The sequence below is a fragment of the Drosophila suzukii genome, chromosome 3 (genome assembly GCF_043229965.1).
Source record: "Drosophila suzukii chromosome 3, CBGP_Dsuzu_IsoJpt1.0, whole genome shotgun sequence".
Taxonomy (NCBI): Eukaryota; Metazoa; Arthropoda; class Insecta; order Diptera; family Drosophilidae; genus Drosophila; species Drosophila suzukii.
Genome location: NC_092082.1, coordinates 36,705,657 through 36,724,661, shown reverse-complemented (window position 1 = coordinate 36,724,661; position 19,005 = coordinate 36,705,657).

Sequence of the window (19,005 nt, the reverse complement as noted above, 5' to 3'; positions counted from 1 at the left end):
CGCTGTGTCAGCCGGATGCGAGCTCTTGGACGATCGGTCATCGCCGTCGCCCGGTTGACATTGTTGACTACTCCTCCCTCAGGAATGAGGCCGCCCTCGGCCGACCCTATTTGGGCAATCATCACTTTTAGCTGGGCCGCAGTTCTTCCGGCCTGGATGACTCGGCGATAGGTCAAACCGATGCAGATCAACGAGCTGCATATTGCTCCTGCAATTATAACCATCTGATATGACCCATTGTCGTTGACCTCCTTCCCAAATTTGTTGATATCAACTCAGACGGTGAGGGTATGGAAGACTGACAACGTTGCGCTCCATGGTGACATTCAAGGAAGGTGAGCTGGCTACTCCTGGAGCCCTTTTCTGGGCTGTGTCATGGTTGACAAATCGGGTTTCGTTGACCGTGCCACTCTCGGTAAAGGTGATGAGGTATGTACATACCCCGTATATGGACATAAGTGCCATTGTCCACACTCACGGGAGCCGGGCGGTCGTTTATAATGACAATCCCATCGTCGACGTAAGTAACGGGATGAGGGTCACTTTGCTGGATCTCGCACTGCGCCGTGCCTCCAGCCTGGAGTTCTTGGGCGCACGATCTTCTTAGTTCTTAGTCCGTGACGCGTGCCGATGATATGGTCAAAAGGAAATGCAGGGGTATGGATGTAAACCTGTAATTCGGATATACTGTTGTATTAATTATATCCAATTTTTATATGTGTGTTATCTTCCTCAGAATAAAGTAAAAGATTTGGTTAAAATGGCCAACGGCCAAGCTTGTTCTTTATTACTTGATGGTCATAATTCGAGTGACTTACAGCTAGATATTCGCGGCTGCGCTGCCTGCAAACATTGGCAGCGGCCGTCATGTATATATAAAAGTATATGCCCACAAATATATTTGGCTGATAGCAGCGAGAGCGCGAGAGAGTTGTATATGGATTCATTGTATGTGTCTGCACTCAGGCCATGGGAATATGCTGACACTAGCACTTCCCATAAGTTGGGCTCTGAGTCGCATTCCTATTTTGGCTGGCCGCACGAGTTTAGCGGCTGAGACTTTTGTATTTGTTTAAGTACACTGTAACACAATGTTGGTGTCGGTACAGTGGGTACTCGCTGCAATGATACATGCATACTACATCTCCCTCCATTTGAAAAATAACGTAATGTAACGAAGTTAATTCCTAAATAATATGTTTTGTTTTTTTAAAATTTTTTTTTTAAAGTAACAAAAATGAAATTATGGCTCGTTATTAAAATTATCTTCTAGTACTTATATATTTGAAAATTTAAGAGTAATAGAAATTATTTTGTATTGTAAAAGAAATATAAGAAAGTTGGAAAACATTATGATATTTAAAAATGTTGTTCTAATCAGAAAATATTGATATCAAATTTTTTTCTTATATTTATATTTTTATATTTTTATATATGTCGCTGCTTGATTGGTAAGTCCTCGTTGGTCACTTCAATTGTATGTTGCTCTAAACTGGTCTTTCCTAATCCTTTTTCTAGACAAGACGGGTATGTGTCTATCACTTGCTGCAGCTTACAATGTTGTTCTGGGGTAAGCTGATGTGGGGTATAGGCGGTCTCGGGCTTGAGCGTATTGTTCATGTCTAGGTCGCCGGTCATAAGGTCGAAATCCGGAGTTGTTTCGACGGAGGCAACCTCGCGTCTACCTTTACCGAGGAATGTGAGGCCGAACGTATCCCAGAAATTAATTCCGAAATAAAATCGTTGTGTCAGACCTGGCACTATCAAAAACTCTAGGTCCTTGGTTTCTCCTTCCCATTCCACGGGTAACGTTATGGCTCCGGTTACTTGGGTCTCACCACCGCTTGCTGTGCGTACGCATTCTTCGCTTAGCTTCCTTACCGGCCGCGTCCGGTTTTCCAAGAAAGCGTGTGCTCCTCTGCCAATACAGTTCGCACTGGCGCCTGTGTCCAGTAATGCGAGTATCTCTTCTCCATCGACCTTCGTTTTAGCAAAGAAACGGTTGTCATTTTGCACGCTCACTACTGTGTCCACCACCTTTTGCTTGAGCCGGCGATAGTCTGCTCGGGCATCATATAATCTTAGTATTTTTCGCGTTGTCCGTGTCTCGCTGTCTGCATCTTCCGAGCCATTGAAGATACGTTCACGAGCATGTTCGTACTCCCTCTCTCGTTGTTCTAGGCTCTTATGAGGGGAGATTTGGTTAGGCTTCCGTGTGTTTACCGGAAAGGGTTGGTCCTGGTCCGCCCGGCTGTCCCAGTCTTGCCTGACGGACTCCGCGCAAAAGCCGCTGGGTTAGCATCTGCATCCGTCCCGACTTTCTCGCAGAACCTGCAGGTGGCATCGTGGAATTTGATAGGGCAGGATTCTTCCTTCGAAGGATGCTTCCTGTAGAAGTCTGCTCCTTTGCCACACTTATAACACACTAGCGCGTGTAATGGGCCTCGGCATCCTTGTCCATCCTCGTAACGCCCTCGCGTATCTTTCCGCTGCCGGTTGAATTCTTCCACCGTGACTGCGTCCGGCAAGTCCTCCAGTGTCTGGAATTCCTCTATTTCGTTAATTGCAGCTCGGCTGCGCATGTTCCTTCCTGTGTTTCTCAGCCAGCGATCAACTCTGAGACCCTCTCTTTTGAGCTCCGCTAATGAGGTAATTGGGGATGTTAGTAGTAATCCCCCCATCTGGGAGTTCATGTTATCCTTTAAGAGCTCCACGAATTCATCTTCAGCGATTTTGTGCTTGAGCTTGAAATGCAGGTTATGCATATCCGAGACATAATCGCTAAAGGTTTCGTGTGGCCCTTGCTTACGCTCCATCAATTCTTTGACTTTCATAAGGTCACTTCCGGTAGTGGAAAATGCCCGTCTCATTTCTTGGGTCAATGAGTAGTAGTCAAAGTCGTAATCCTCTGCCTTGTCTTCCATAAACTGCCAATACCATTTCGTGGCTGCACCTGCCAGCAGAAGATGGAATTCACGAAAGACTTGTTGACGGCTGAGGTCATACAATTCTTGTAGTCGGTCGACGCGGAATAGGAAACTCTCAACTGTCATGCCGCGTCCGCTTCCATCGAACTTTAGGTTAAATCTGTCCAATCTGACATCTTTTGGTCGCGGTCCTTGGAATGATGAGTTCCGATCGATCTCTGGATGCAGTTGGTGACTCGACTCCCTCTCGTTTGTTCTGAACTGCCTGTGTGATGGGGTGTCCATCCGCCTGGGTGTTCTTAGCCGGTGCATCTGGCTACTGAGCATGTCCTGTGTTACCGGTTCCAGAGGCGGGGTCTCTTGGTATCTCAAAAAACTGTCCGTTGGATTCGGGACAGTACGGGGCGGCGAAGGCAGTCCCTTCTGTTCGGGTCTCCTGTCTGTCGGAGACTGCATTTCTGTTATCTGGGCTTTCAGCGCTTCTATCTGGGCACTCATTCCACGCTGCATTTCATTGCTTTGCCTCAAGAGCTCCATCAATCTTTGTTCACGTCGCTCGGCAGCCTCTAAGTTGTCCTCCTCGTGCCTCTGAAATTGGGGAAGCATACTTGATCTTCCTTTCGGTGGTCCTAGGGGTAGATTCTCCCCTCCGGCGGCTCCTTCCATTTCAGAATATTGGTCCAGGTTGTTTTCTTCAGACAGGGTATCTACCTGTCCTGGCTGATCCTGTGCGCGCTCCCACGGCTCTCTTTCAGGTGAATCTCCTAGCCTTGGCGCGCTTGCACTGCGGGGTTGGTGATTGTCTCCGCGCGTTGTTGCTCGGGTCACTCTTCCGGTGCTGGGTTGGAATAAGACCTTCTTCTTGGCCCCCTTCATTTATACGATTGGACCTTCTTTAAAGGCCTCCGCTTTCTTTTTATAGATTGTCACTTTGTGCGGATTAATACACGCACTAAAATTTGTCTTCACTTGTTTTTTTTTTGCGCTTTGGTATAAAAGACTCACGTGATTCTTTTCAAATCACCCGGTCAGCGACGTATCCGCTGAATAAGTCGACAAAAAATGTTTATAAACTGGGGGTGCTTCTCTCTGCTTCTCAAGTTTCTCTTCGGTCAAGAACCGTCCGATATGTAAGCCCCAAACAAAAACAAATAAATTTCCCTAACTAGGGGTGTTAGCCGCTTCTACACAACGCGGTTCCGCTAAGCTAACATGCCCTTACTTTCCCTTTTTCTAGACATCCCAAATGTTCCAAACGGAATGGCTGTGTCTAGATAAGGAATCTGTCCAAAAACCCCCTCCCGCCAGTCGTCGGAAAACAAGTCATTTGACCGATCATTCTCGGGCTCCACAACCGTCTCCTATTTCTCTGGACTCGAACCAAGCAAACGACCTGACCAACTAATACGTTGTGGGGCGTCGGCCAGAGAAACTAAAATCGTCCACCGCCCAAATATGTCAAGGGAAACAGCAAAGACTCGAACCAAGCAAACGACCGGACCAATGCCTAGTACGTTGTAGGGCGTCGGCTTTGCGTTTCCTGTCAGTTCCCCCACCCCCATTCTGTCCTGGATCGACAAACGAACAGTAGACCCGCATCGCAACTGCTAAATGCGTTACCGTAATGCTTGCGCTCCTGCTCTTTCTGGACTCGAACCAATTCAAACGACCGGGCAAATGCGTAGTACGTCGTGTGGCGTCGGCCAGAAAGCACCTATAAATTGTATTTACGTAGTAGTAAGTAGTCGTCGACACTTAGTTGTAGGTATAGTATTATAAAAAGGATAACTCATAGTTCTTGATTTAAGGAAGTTCTGGTAAATTTGTCCATGATCAAAACAGAGAATTTTTAAGGTTAAAAACATTTCAAAGTCAGGCCTCTATTCTGCGACAAAGTTCTGATTGAGCGGCCTCTCAACACGGACAGTCACAGAAGTTGGGGACTTTATAGTTACTAGCTCGACAAATAAATAAGTACGCGTACATTTAAAATTATTTAATCCCCCTGCTCTATAAAACAGTCAAATTACCTATGGCAAAAAAAAGATGAAAGCTTTGCCATACTTAGGTGCATCCACTCCGATACCGCAGGCATCGAGATGGTTGACCCTAATAATATTCCTTAAGGAATATGAAAAATCCTAACGTTGGGCGCCAATTCTGTTACGTGGGCATATTAGTGCCCGAGTCCTGACAAGGACTTGGGCCGAGGGAGAGGCGTCCGATGTTCAGGCACCATTTGCCGGCATAAGCTACGTCATATTTGGGTCGTGGGATCTTGGTAAGCCTCTCTCCTCTCCAACATAACGAGAATAAATATTAAAAGTGCCTGGAAAAATAATAATAGTCATCAAATTCGTCAGTCATCAGTCCACACTGCCCAACAAGCTTAGCTGTCGCTTGATCGCATTACGATCGGGCTGTGTTTTGGCCATATTCCCTCCCCTTCACACATTCGTGTGCATATGGATCGTCGCGGGCCGCGCAATACGATCCCCTATTGTCAAGGTTGTCCGTCGAAAGTTATGTCATTGTTCTTGACCTACTTCACCATGGTTTTGAATTCTTTTTCACATTATAAATTTATTAAATAATATTTATGTCGGCGTGTGCCGGTGTTGAATAACATAATATTGGTTAATTCATATAGGGATTAAATTAATTGACAATTATTGTATTAGCGGAGAGTATCGATTTGACCACCTGTGAAGGTGCACACATCAGCAAAATGCTGACTATTCACGACTGCAAACGTCGCTCAGAGGGCTCTTGCAATTGTCATACAATTACAAGGCTGATACTCGCCGCTGAAAAATTAACATTTAATTATTATGTATAAAAAAAGGTATAAAAAGAAAAGTATATCTAAATGATTATATATATGGAACAATTATTATATGTGGATATTATATATTATTACATGTATTCCTAACAGATTAATTCTTTGTCTTAACTAGGAAAGTATTAACATTGCCCAAAAACAAATTCTTATCCAGACGGGAAAGAACAATGACCGTTGGAACGGTAGAGATAATGATAGCTTTTTCGGTCTTATTACAGTGGGCAAGTGGAGAAAAATCTAGACGGAAGGTCTCAATATATAAGTATTCCAATTCATTCACTGTTATTGGTAGGGTCGCTTTTGATAACAAGTATAAAATTCTTACGTTAAATTGTGGATCAGTGTCTATTGTTTTTGCTAAAGCTTCTGATGTAATCATGGTGCACGGATATATATATGTATGTATAAGAAAAGGAACCGTGTTCCGACAAACTTACCCTCTTTTTTAATCCTGGGCGATGAGATCTCGACGCTCCGGATCCTGGGCTTTGGGAGATTTTATAATTGGTTTATATACATATATACGTGCAAGACTCGAAGGCGGTTTACAAAAACAAAACACAAAAATTATGTTACACAAAGAAAATAACACTATCGCTGTATAGATATGTATGTATGTATGCATTGTATGAGAGTTCCACTGAGGCACACGTCAGTTCCAAATGCTCGAGCTGGGGGCTGGTCGGTGCAGCTCCAATTCCTTGTTCAGCGTATGTAATTGGGGGTTCTGTTTACACTTGCATTCAGAAATGCATGTACTCGCAAATTGTTTGTGATTGTTTCTGGGCGATTCACTTTTTGTTCATAATATTGGAGTGCAATTTATTCATTATTATTTTATTGTTTTCTATTGTCTTTTTGCTGCTTTTATTGTCTTTTTGTGGTTTCACTTCACTGTATCGGTTCGGCTTATGCTCCAATGTGGGTCACCACTTTCTCCAGGGCATGATGTTGGTCGCGGCGTCTCTGGACAGAGCGCTTGTAGATCTTTACAACCTTAAGGAGCACTATAACCAGGAGTAGTCCAACGATGAGCTTCATGGTCTTGTTGACATCCTGAATATCGTCCCTGTGGTCAACGATCTCTACGTGATTAATCACATTGGCGGTGCTGTCGGCCACTTTGGAAGTTTCGCCGCCCATCTTGGGGTCTTTAGGCCATTCACTTGGTTCACTAGTTATTTTCGTTTTAGGGATTTTGCTGGTTGACTTCCTCCAGATTGTGGTCGATCGCAGGACCGGTTATCGGGACTTTCTCCTGGGTGAAGTTGATCCTAGGGAAACGTCAAGACATCCTTCTGGACACCAGCCTTCTTCCAGTCGTGGTCTGTGTTGACGGGAGTTGCACTTCTAGACCACCGTCATGGAGAGATCAGAACAATTTCTGTCTTTCTTCATTTGGCTGGGGTCTTTTATACCGGACTAGAGCTTTCGCTAGCCCCCATATTGGATGAATTAACTAGGTGTTCCCACCTAGGGGTACTGTTTCTCCATTTCCCCTATTTTAGGAGTCAATGGCCGGCTGGTGCACTTTGCCACCTTACTGGACTACGGTTACGAGCAGGTCGATCGTGGTCGTTGTTCTGGCCACGCGACACCCATGAGTTGTCGAATTGTTTTTGCTGTTTTGCTTTTATCAATCGCAGTGTGGTTAGTCATTACGGCCCCTACCCTCAACTAATGGCAGTTGTTTTGCCGGGGTTAATCTTGGTATGGGGGAAGGGCGTACGTAACATGCTTTTGTGGTTTTTTTTTATTTATTTATTTATTCTATGCATTTATTCTTTGTATTTATTCTATGTATTTATTCTATGTATGGCTATACGCAAAAATTGTATAAAAGTTTTTATGAAATAAAAATTTTTAACCTATCTTTATGAACTTTTTGTTCTTTTTATTAATATTTGTAATTCTTATATTTTCATTATCTCCTATACCAATTACTGTATACGGTCCCGTAAATTTGTATTCTAATTTGTGACCTGTTTCATTCTTTAATAAAACTTGATCTCCAATTTTTAGTTCAAAATCTAAACAGTTTTTATCATAAAAACATTTTTGTTTTCTTTTATTTGATTCTAATATAAGTCTTGCTCTTTTGAAAGCTTGCTCTAATCTAAACTTTGTTTCTTTTGCGTAGTCATCTATATTATAAAAGGGTGCTATTCTCTCTACGCTATTAAAATGTTTTGGTAAATTCGAAGTCCTACCAAACACTAACTCATATGGACAATAATCATGTGCCATAGAGGGTGTCGTGTTGAAAAAATAAACAAAATCTTTTAGCCATATATCCCAATCCGTTTTATCAGTTGAATGATTTTTTGGCATTCGGAAGACCATTCAAATGGAACATTCTTTTTACATAACCTACTTATGTGCCGTGAATAGTCGGCGAAGATTTTAATGAAACGTCTATAATAATTGCAAAATGCTATTAATCGTCTAGCGCTACCTGCATCATGTCGGACTGGATAGTTTCATATGACATTATATTTCTTGTCGTCTGGTAAGATTAGTAGGATGAATATGTATGTTCTGGAGCACTTTTTATTGTATGTTCTGGATCAGAATTGTTATCGCTGGTGTGGGCGCTTATCGCGAGCGGAAGTTGTTGTTGTTGCTGCTGGGCGGGGGTGTTCTGGAGTGTGCTGGAGTGTTCTGGAACGTTGTGGAACTCTCTGGGGGCCGCGCTTACTCCCCCTCCAACTCCCCCTCCCGCTTGTCCGCGGACTTTGCGACCGCGCTCACTCCCCCTCCCACTTCCCCACCCTCTTGTCCACGGACTTTGCGACCGCGCTCACTTTCCCTTCCCGCTTCCCCTCCCGCTTGTGTTCCGACTTTGCGACCGCGCTCACTTCCCCCTCCCGCTTGTCTTCGGACTTGTCCTCGTACTCTCACTCTCGATAGCGTCAACTCCCACTTGTCGTCTCACTCTCGTTTGAAGGTTGTGTCTGTGTGTATATTATTTTCTTTGGTTCGCAAAATATTCTACTATGTGAATATTAATGTAACACAAAAATTTTACAAACCATAGAAAACATTATACTTTTTTTTTATCTCACTTTATTTTCTCCACATTTTTGAAAGGCTTTAAATATATTTTTGACGTCATCGTGACGAAAGATCTATTAAACATATTAGATTTTTCCTCACAATAACCGTAAAACAATATACTTTTTATCTCGCTTCACTTTCTCCGCATTTTTGAAGGCTTTAAAAATATTTTTTTTGTTGTAATCATGAGTAAAACATCTATTAAATATACCAGATATCTTTTTCCATGATAGTATCAAACAATATACTCTTTTATCACAAACTTCATTTTTTTTTACTATACACTAATTTTGAAGGCTTTAGAAATATATTTTTTTTGTTATCGCGGAAAGAGTTCTTCTGTTAAATAAATAGCAAATCTATTTCCGCGACACAAAAAAAAAATACTCTTTTATCACACACTTTATTTGTTTTTTTTATACACTATTGTTGAAGGCTTTAGAAATATACTTTATTTTGCTGTCGTGGAAAGAGTTATTCTATTAAATAAATAGCAAATCTATTTCCGCGACACAAAAAAAAAGAATACTCTTTCATCACACACTTCATTTTTTTTTGTCGAAGGCTTTAGAAATATACTTTATTTTGCTGTCCCCAAATGATTTATTTTATTAAAAAAATAACAAATATTTCTTAGTGACACAAAAAAAAAACTCTTTTTTTAACGTCACTTTCTCCGCATTCTTGATGGCTTTTAAAAATATATTTTTTTCTGATCGCGTTAAAAGATCTATTAAATATAGCAGGTCTTCTTCCTCGACACAGAAAAAAATATATTCTTCAACTCACGTCACACATACACACACACGATAGTTGAAGGTATTAGATATTGTTTCTGTCCAACGCTCAGAGCCATACTATGTGAATATTAATATAGACTATAGATCGTTGCACAGAATCAATAAATTTTTTTTTTGTTTTGTTTTTTTTTTAACAGTGTATAGTTCTCACATAAAGCTGAAATGAGAACGTTGTATATTAAGAAATTCTATTTTGAGGAGTTTTTTTTTTTTTAATTGATATATTTAAATATAGGATATATATATACCGTGTATATAATTATTACCGTCTATCAAGTCTCTCTCCCAAATCCTGATACCGTTGCATTAATATATAAACTCCTACTTTAAAGCGTTTTCTAGTGCTGCGTGACATCTTCATATCGGTCTCTGATATATGTGCTCCTACTGTCATTAATTTCCTCATGTTTCTTAAGGTTTTTAGTTCAAAGTCTGGTAGAATATCTTCATATTCAATACAAAATTCGTCTATTTCTTTTTTAATTCGTCAACATCATCTGTATTGACACAGGTTTCTACCTCGTAACTGCTCATTTCTTTTTTTAATCTGTAACTCGCACCGTGAATGTCGTCATCATCTTCAATAATTATTTTAGGATTTTTTGTCAAGTTTTCGCGCAAAATGCGATAGCGTTGCATTAGGTTAAAGGCTCCCCACATAAATTGCCCCCTGATGGGACGTAAGGCTCTGTAGTCTCCTGGCGTCAGTACTGTTCCTACTGTCAAAAGTTTTTTTATGGTGCGTAAGGTCCTCAGGTCGCTGCTAGATATTACATCATCGTAGTCCCTGCGAAATTCTTCAATTTCGTCCTTTAATTCTTGAATTTCTTTATCGACAACAGCAACAACGTCTTCAATGTTGTTAGATGCTTGTTTAGCAAGAGAGTTAAGAATGGTGGATCTAAGCATCTTATTGGGTCGCGGATCTTCCTTTTCAGCAGCAGCAGCAGCACCAGCAGCAGTACTATCTTTAGTACCAGCACCTTCACCATCAATGTTAGATTTAGAAACTTGCGTTTTGGGGTCCTTTATTTTTTTTTTTTTGATTAGAAAATACAAATAAAAAAAGAGATGAAGAATAAATTGTAATTTTACATTCTTTTTTTTATGTTTTTTTTTATTGTCTAGGCGCAGCAGGTATGGTTATGGTGGAGACCTACGTTATCATCCTGAATGGTGTCCTTAAGAACTTGAGTTAAGATCGGGAAGTCGTCGTGGTCTTCTTCTTCTTCTGAGCTTACGTAATTGGGGGTGTTGTAACACACGCATTTACAACTGCCGCATCGAAGCATTTTCGGTAGAGGTTAGCTGATCCAACCGGATGAACCGGATGCTTCTTCTGCTCCTACTACTACTTGCTTGAATCTGATCGTTTGGGTTTTTGATTGGGCCTCCATGTTTTCTGCTTGCTTAGTTTTGGTTCTAAGTCTGGATGTTGGTGGTGGTGGTGGATTATATTGTTCACGTACTTAAGCAATGTAAGTCAATTATGAACTGCCCTTGAATTTGGCTGCCGAGCGCTATTTATTGAGAATTTTTTCTGATTGATTGTATAAGGATGCTATATTAGTTCTCACAATCACTTGCAATACAAAGTAGGGTTTTTTTTTGTTTGATATGCCTTTGATCACCGGCTGTGTAATAACTGCATCCAATGAAAAAAAAAAAATTTATTTTGCTCTTCTACCCCCACGCTAAATTTTTTGTACTTGAGTAGGTGGCTTGCCGAATTTTTTTTTTTTTTAAGTTGTGTGTGATAACGAAGAAAAAAATGTGATTTAAATTTATACCAGCTGTGTGTGTGTGTGTGTGTGTGTGCGATAACAGTATGCTTTGAGAAAAAAAATGTGATTTAAATTCCCAAGTGCGCAATAAGTGTGTGCACACACAATCACTTGCAATACAAAGTATGTGATTTTCTTTTTTTTGTTTGATATGCCTTTTTGAACACCGGATGTGTGATAAGTGCATTCAAAATGCAAAAAAAAAATATTAATTTTTCTTTATTTCTTCTACCCCCACGCTCAATTTGTTTATATTTGAATTTTTTTTAATTGTTTGTGGTAACGAAGAAAATATGTGTTTTTTGAATTTATACCAGCTGTGGGTGTGCGTGATAGCAGCATAAATAAAATTGCCTTTAAATTTTTTAGATGTGTGATAAAAAAATTTTCGGACCCCTACCACCTCCCCCCTCCCGCTCACACTCTCCCTCCCGCTCTCCCTCTCGCTCTCCCTCTCGCTCTCCCTCCCGCTCTCCCTCCCGCTCTCCCTCCCGCTCTCCCTCCCGCTCTTCCTCCCGCTCACCACAATATTAAATACGATTTTTTCAATTTCACAACAATATGAAATATTAATATTTTATTTTATTTCCATTTTTAATTTTTTTTTAAGCATCGTGAGGACAGTAAATATTATTAAGTTCGTGATTATTATTATTATTATTATTTCGTCAATCATCGCAGCATTGATAGATAGACAAGATAGATTAACAAAAGCAATAGTAAAAATATAATAGTAATGTTAACATGATAGACATATTTTGGTATAAGTTGTGTTTTTGAAACGCCGTCGTCGTCTGCTTCATCTTAGGGTGTTGCTGCTGCTGTTGCTGGTTCTTTGGTGCTGGTTGTTGTTGCTGTTGCTGTTGCTGTTGTTGCTGCTTCTGTTGTTGTTGTTGCTGCAGTAATAGAAATACGTGAAAATGCATTATCTTTTTGTGTGTGTGTGTGTGTGTTTGTTCGAAACGCTAGAGAGAGTGAGACTCGAGAATATTTTCCAACAAACTAAAAATCTACTGACTTCGGCCAAAGAGCTAGTGGGATGGCTCTGAGGGCGCCGAGCTGAAGGCTGCCGAACGGGTCGCAGGTTGCGGATAGCGAGCGCCCTGGTTCTCCAGGGTAGCTACGAATAAGCGTGGAAGTTGGACACGGCCCGGCTACCGCCAAGCCCCCAACACGAAGCGCAAATAAGTAGCCCCGGACAGTCAGCGGGTATCTGCGCCGTAGCAGTACCGACGTCGCGCTTGTGCTGCCGCCTCCGACAAATAGCTCACACACACCCCTACCCACACGCTCTGTACCTACCTCTTCCCTACCCACACAACTCATCTCACCCCGGGCTGGACTAAGGTGTCACTCGTACCGTGCCGAGAGTCAATCTGGCTGGGAGCCCGAGTCATCAAAAAACTCAGTCTCAAACGGTGAGCTCAGGCAAGTGGCGACCGCCTGTTCTAATTCAGCCTTACCCGGGTACGGCGGATCTCTGCCCGGGTGGACCTGTCCTTTCTCCGCAGCTCGTGGGAATTAACATGGAGATTTTAACAAATACAAAACTAAAAGACTGCACAAGACAAGAGCCCGACACTCTTATAAAGTCGGAAGTCGTAACCAACGACGAAAGAAAGAGCAAGATTACGGCTCTGACTACCTCAGTCCACGTGTAGTCTACCCCTGCCAAGGCCAGCGAACAACGCAGCCGGCTAAGCCCAACTCGCCATAGCGACAAGCCCAAGCCTCCCACCAGCGTAGGTGTGGCTAACCAGCCACTCCAACCTGAGGGTAGCGCTAAGGCCGGTCTCGTGGTGAGTACCAGGGCAAAGGAGTTTAAGAGGGTACCACCTAACCAGGCAGAACCTCTTGAAAGAAGGAAGGCTTCTAGGATCCTCAAACGGCTGGCCACCAATCCGATACGGGAGGATCAGACATCGAAATTGGATTACCTGAAAATCCAAGAGGGCATAGCCTGGGCAAAGGCAATTATCCCAGACTTCGACATCGCTATGACCACCAGCCACAGCAACAAGCGAGAGAGGTCGATGGAGTCAGCTCAACCAGCGAGCAAGAAGGCTAAGGTAACCAACCGCGGCACATGGTCGAGATCCTTTGCGGAAGTGGTAAAGGATCGGAAGATCATTGGTTTCATCGACCAGAGCGTTGAAGGCGGTAGGATCCCAAGAAACCAATGGGGTCTGGTTAGACGGGCCCTTGCATCAGTGGCCTTGAAAGTGCTGGACGAAAACCCAGGCCCGCCACCCGATTGCACAGATGCAGGGTGGTACCAGGGCAATGTAAAGTTGATCGCCTGCGAAGACGAGAGATCGGCAGCACTCTACAAGGCTGCAATTACCAAAGTCGGCGAGGTCTACCCCGGGGCCAAGCTGGCAGTTTGTGAGGCTGCAGACATCCCGTCTTGACCGAGAGCGAGGGTGTGGCTGCCGTCGGAATCATCGGAACCAGAGGCTATACTCAGCCTGCTGACCAGGTTCAACCCAAAACTTCCAACAGACGGTTGGAAGGTGGTCAAGGTGGAGAAAACCGAGCGAGTCACCATGAGCGTGGTTATCCTCCTGAACCAGGCCTGCTTGGAACCCCTCGCAGCCCAACAACACAGAGTGAACTACGGGTTCGATAAGGTGCAGCTACGCATATACGACACCGATTAGTTGGCGGCAGACAACCTGGCTGCCTGCGCGTCGTACGAACCCCCGAGCGACGACGAACCAGATCACGAAGAGGCCACCCTCACCGGCTACGTGTCAACCGACTCGGAGCTGACAGAGAGCCTGAAGCAGCTGTGCACCCAGGACACAACCCGACCAGGGCGCTCTGTTCTCCAGAACATAGCGGAGGAAGCGGAGGGTACCCAGCCCGAACCCATTCCCAAAGATGGTGCAGTTTCTGCAAATTAACCTGCCCTCCTCACCCGCCTGGCAACAGGCAACATAGACGTAGTCCTCATTCAAGAGCCATGGATTGTTGGTAACAACATCTGTGGCTTATCAACCCCCCTATACAAGCTTTTTTACACCAAGGACAAGGGTAAAACCAGAACCTGCATTCTTACAAAGTCACACTTTAATACATTTCTTATTCCACAATTTAGCGAAGGCGACCTCACCACGGTCAGACTGGAGCTAAACGAACATACACATCACACCATAGCATCATTCTATCTGGCTCACGACTACGAAGGGCCACTACCAAACACCACTACACAACAACTCATACGCACTCACTCATCTAAGGAACTCATCCTGGGTGGGGAAGTACAAACACCAACGAAAGGGGTGAGTTACTCTACGACTATCTCCTTCAATCAAATCTATTCATCTGCATCAAGGGTAATGACCCAACTTTCATCACTAGAAATAGGAGGGAAGTACTAGACATTACACTAATATCTGATCCCCTACTTAACCAGCTAGAAGCGCGGAAGGTGGGGATCGAACACTCATTCTCAGACCACCGATACATAGAATTTACAATAACTCTAGACTGTCGTCCCGCCGAGAACATCACTAATCTAAGATTAACCAACTGGGGGTTTTACAAAAATCTCCTCAACAGGAACCTACACGCTCCACCGACACACATACGCAACCGTCAAGAATTAGATAACATAGTTAACACTTTTACTGATATCTGCGGTGAGGCCTTAAAAAGGGCTTGCCAAAGCAGAACTGTCAAAACAAAGCACAAACCCCCTTGGTGGAACGCAACCCTGGGGAACCTTAAAAGAGAGTGTAGAACTTACTTCAATAGAGCTAAATACAACAGTAGCGAATCCTCCTGGAATTTATACCATACAAAACTAAGCCTATACAAAAAGGAAATTAGAATATCAAAACGAAGAGCCTGGGCTTACTTCTGCAGTAGTATAGAATCTACTGCGGAGGCATCCAGACTCAGAAAAATTCTAGCTAAAGCTCCAGCGACCATTGGCTATCTTAAAACCAATGCTGACAGCTGGACGGAAAACAGTCAGGAAACCCTTGAACTACTGTTAGACACCCACTTCCCTAAGAACACCCATGTAGTGGAGGACCTACACATAGAGGAGAATTTAGACGACCAGAGTATTGACAACATTTCAAACCCTGGCCGCATTCAGTGGGCTGTCAACTCTTTCAAGCCCTTCAAATCACCTGGCCCAGGTGGGTTCTTCCCGGCCCAGTTACAACGGACACTAGATATGCCCAATCCCTGGCTGACAGCCATCTTCCACGGCTGCCTTGCTCTAAACCATATTCCAACAAGGTGGCTGGACGTTAAGGTAATTTTTATACCGAAAGCCGGCAAGCCCTCCCACACCAACCCAAAGGACTTCCGCCCGATCAGTCTCTCTTCCTTCTTGTTGAAGACCCTGAAAAGGCTAATCGACACCCATATCAGACTAACCATCGACCATAGCCTACTCTCTGACGCACAACACGGGTACCGTAAGGGCAGATCAACAGATACCGTCCTCCACTCTATAGTGTCCAGTATAAAGAGAGGTTTCCGCAATAGGGAATACTCTCTTGCAGCGTTTCTAGACATAGAAGGCGCCCTTAACAACGTCACCCCAACGGCGATTACTGGTGCTCTGACTGAACTGGGCATTGAGCGGCCCATAGTGGGACTCATACACACCAAGCTAACCAGCAGGGTAGTGCACTCCACTATGGGACCGGCCCACTCGACCAGGAACGTCAGTAGAGGAACCCCACAAGGGGGCGTACTCTCACCTCTTCTAAGGGTTTTAGTGGTCAACAAACTGCTTTCACTCCTAGAAGAGGCGGGCACAAAAGTGGTAGCCTACGCGGATGACGTGGTTATTCTACTGCAGGGTAAATTCCCGCAAACCCTTCGCAATCTAATGGAGACAGCCCTATCCACTTTCTATCCACCCGGTGGACAGCTGGCTGTGGACTGGGAGTTAACCCGGAAAAAACCGAACTAGTTGTCTTTACAAGGAAGTACATGGTACCAATTCTAGTTCCCCCAAAACTACACCAAACGTGCCTAACCTTTAGCAACCAAGCAAAGTACCTAGGTGTCATTCTTGACAAAAAGCTCCTCTGGACTGATAACATCCTAGATCGCACACGCAAAGCGGCCATAGCCCTCTTCGCTTGTAAAAAAGCCATAGGGAGTAAGTGGGGTTTCTCCCCCATGATAGTTCACTGGCTATATACTGCAATAGTCAGGCCCATTCTACTCTACGGAAACATCGTTTGGTGGCCTTATCTAGATAAAAACTGCAACGTCCGGATCCTTCACAAGATTCAAAGAAGCGCAGAGCTCTGCATCAGTGGGGCGCTGCGCACTACCGCCACTGAGGCACTAAATCCAATTCTCGATCTCGAACCCCTGGACCTACTTGCCAAAAGCTGGGCATCTGCCACAGCGCTAACGCTCCGTGAAGCAGCGGCATGGACAACAGGCTCCACGGGTCACTCCAATATCCTATCAAAGCACTCACCCCTACCACGTTATACAGACTACGTCCCATCCATAGTCGACTTCGAAAGAAGATACAAAATTTATATACCCACCCGTTCAGACTGGGACAACCTCCCACATCAACATATACACTGACGGCTCCAAGCTTAACTCCCAAACAGGTGGGGGAGTCTTTTCCCCCGAACTAGACTTAAAAGTCTCATTCCGCCTACCAGACCACTGTAGTGTTTTCCAAGCGGAAGTGATTGCAATTCAGGAAGCCACTACCCACCTTAACACGACTGTACATCAAGACATAGATATCTTCATCTTCTGGGATAGTCAAGCTGCCCTCAGGGCCCTCGACTCCTACACAACGAGCTCAAAAACAATCTCTGAATGCCGCAAATCTCTTAACGAGATGGCCACTCATCTGAGTATCAACCTCATCTGGGTGCATGGACACCGCAACATTGAGGGCAACTGCATAGCAGACGAGCTAGCAAGACAGGGGACAACCGCCGGTATCCTTCGCGATAAGGACACGGTAGGGATGCCCATGGCTACCTGCAAGCTCCATCTCAGGCAGAGATTATATACTCTTTCCAACAACCGTTGGAACTCAATCTCAACATGCCACAATTCTAGACTCACATGGCCAAACTACAACACGAAAAGAACAAAAACTCTCCTACAATGTAGCAGGGAGAACATCTCCACTCTCCTAAATGCCCTCACGGGCCACTGTCTTATAGGGACTCATGCGATAAGGCTGGGTCTAAGTAACCACGACTTCTGCCGCAGCTGCAAACAGATAGACGAAGAGGAGAGCATCGAACACCTCCTATGCTTCTGCCCAGCGCATAACCTAAAGCGCTTTCAAACCCTAGGTAGCTACACACTTCCGAACCTTGCGGCCATTCAGGACGTAAGCATTCAAAAACTACTATGTTTTTTGAGAAAAACATAATACTTCGCGAAAGCAGATAACCCATGAGCTAGGGAAACGGATCTTTTTAGAGATCATGTGGTATCACAAGGGGCGCATTGTGGCCTAAGTGAGGGGACTAATATTTAGTCTCCAACCACTCCTACCTAACCTAACCTAACCTAAATCTACTGACCAACATACAGTCAATTTTAAAGCTATATATACTATATATCGCATTCTATCTTGCATTAATTTTCCTTTTTCCAATCTCTCGCTCTATAATACACACACACCACACAACACAGGAAGCCTCCCACTTATTATTTGGATATACTAGATGATGACGATGATGTCGACCTAAAATATATAAAACAAATAAAATAATTGTAGCGCATATATTAGATATATTTATATATATATATATATATATTTATTAGTAGTATACTTACAAAATTTGATAGGAAGTCATAATTTGTAAAGCGTTATGTTCGTCAACCAATTTTTTTTAATGTACTTGGAATTTTGTTCCTTTTCAAAATCTACTACATCATCAGCAGCATAAGTTGTAATCAACTCTTTATTCGTTTCCATTTGATTAAAGGTAATATTCAAATTTTTAATATGCTCTAATCGCATATGTATACTTTGGAGAGTTTCTTTATCCTCGGGCGACAGAATGTGTAGATATTTTTGAATGAAATCAATAATTTTTTTGGGAAACTTCATTTTTATTTTTTTTTTTGTGTTGTTGTTATTATTGAATATTCATATGCAAAACCTGTTGATAATCATTGATGTTATACGTTCCGATGTGTCTCACTAACTGAAGGCTGGTGGGGTTGGGTTCATTATTATCTTCCTCATCGTTGGTAAAGTCTCGTTCAAACAAATAATTTTTCTCTGCCAGGTTGGAATTGCTTTTAGCATTATAGTGGTGGCAATAAATTCGTAATGTTTTATTTTTGAAACCGCTATGATAACTGCATCGAATATTGACAATACTTCTCAAGTATCTTAATTTAAAATATCTACAAACCACAGTGAGCGCATCAATTATTCCACCAATATCTTATTTTTTTCTAATTAACTCTCGCCGAAAATGTTCAACTGCATCATCGATCGTGGTGAAAGAATGAGGCATTTGCTCGTTTAAATCTATTATCATGCTTATTTTTGATGTTCTCTCGAATCACTTCCACAAATGCGGTATTAAGTTCATAAATTAAATTTACTTTGATAGTCA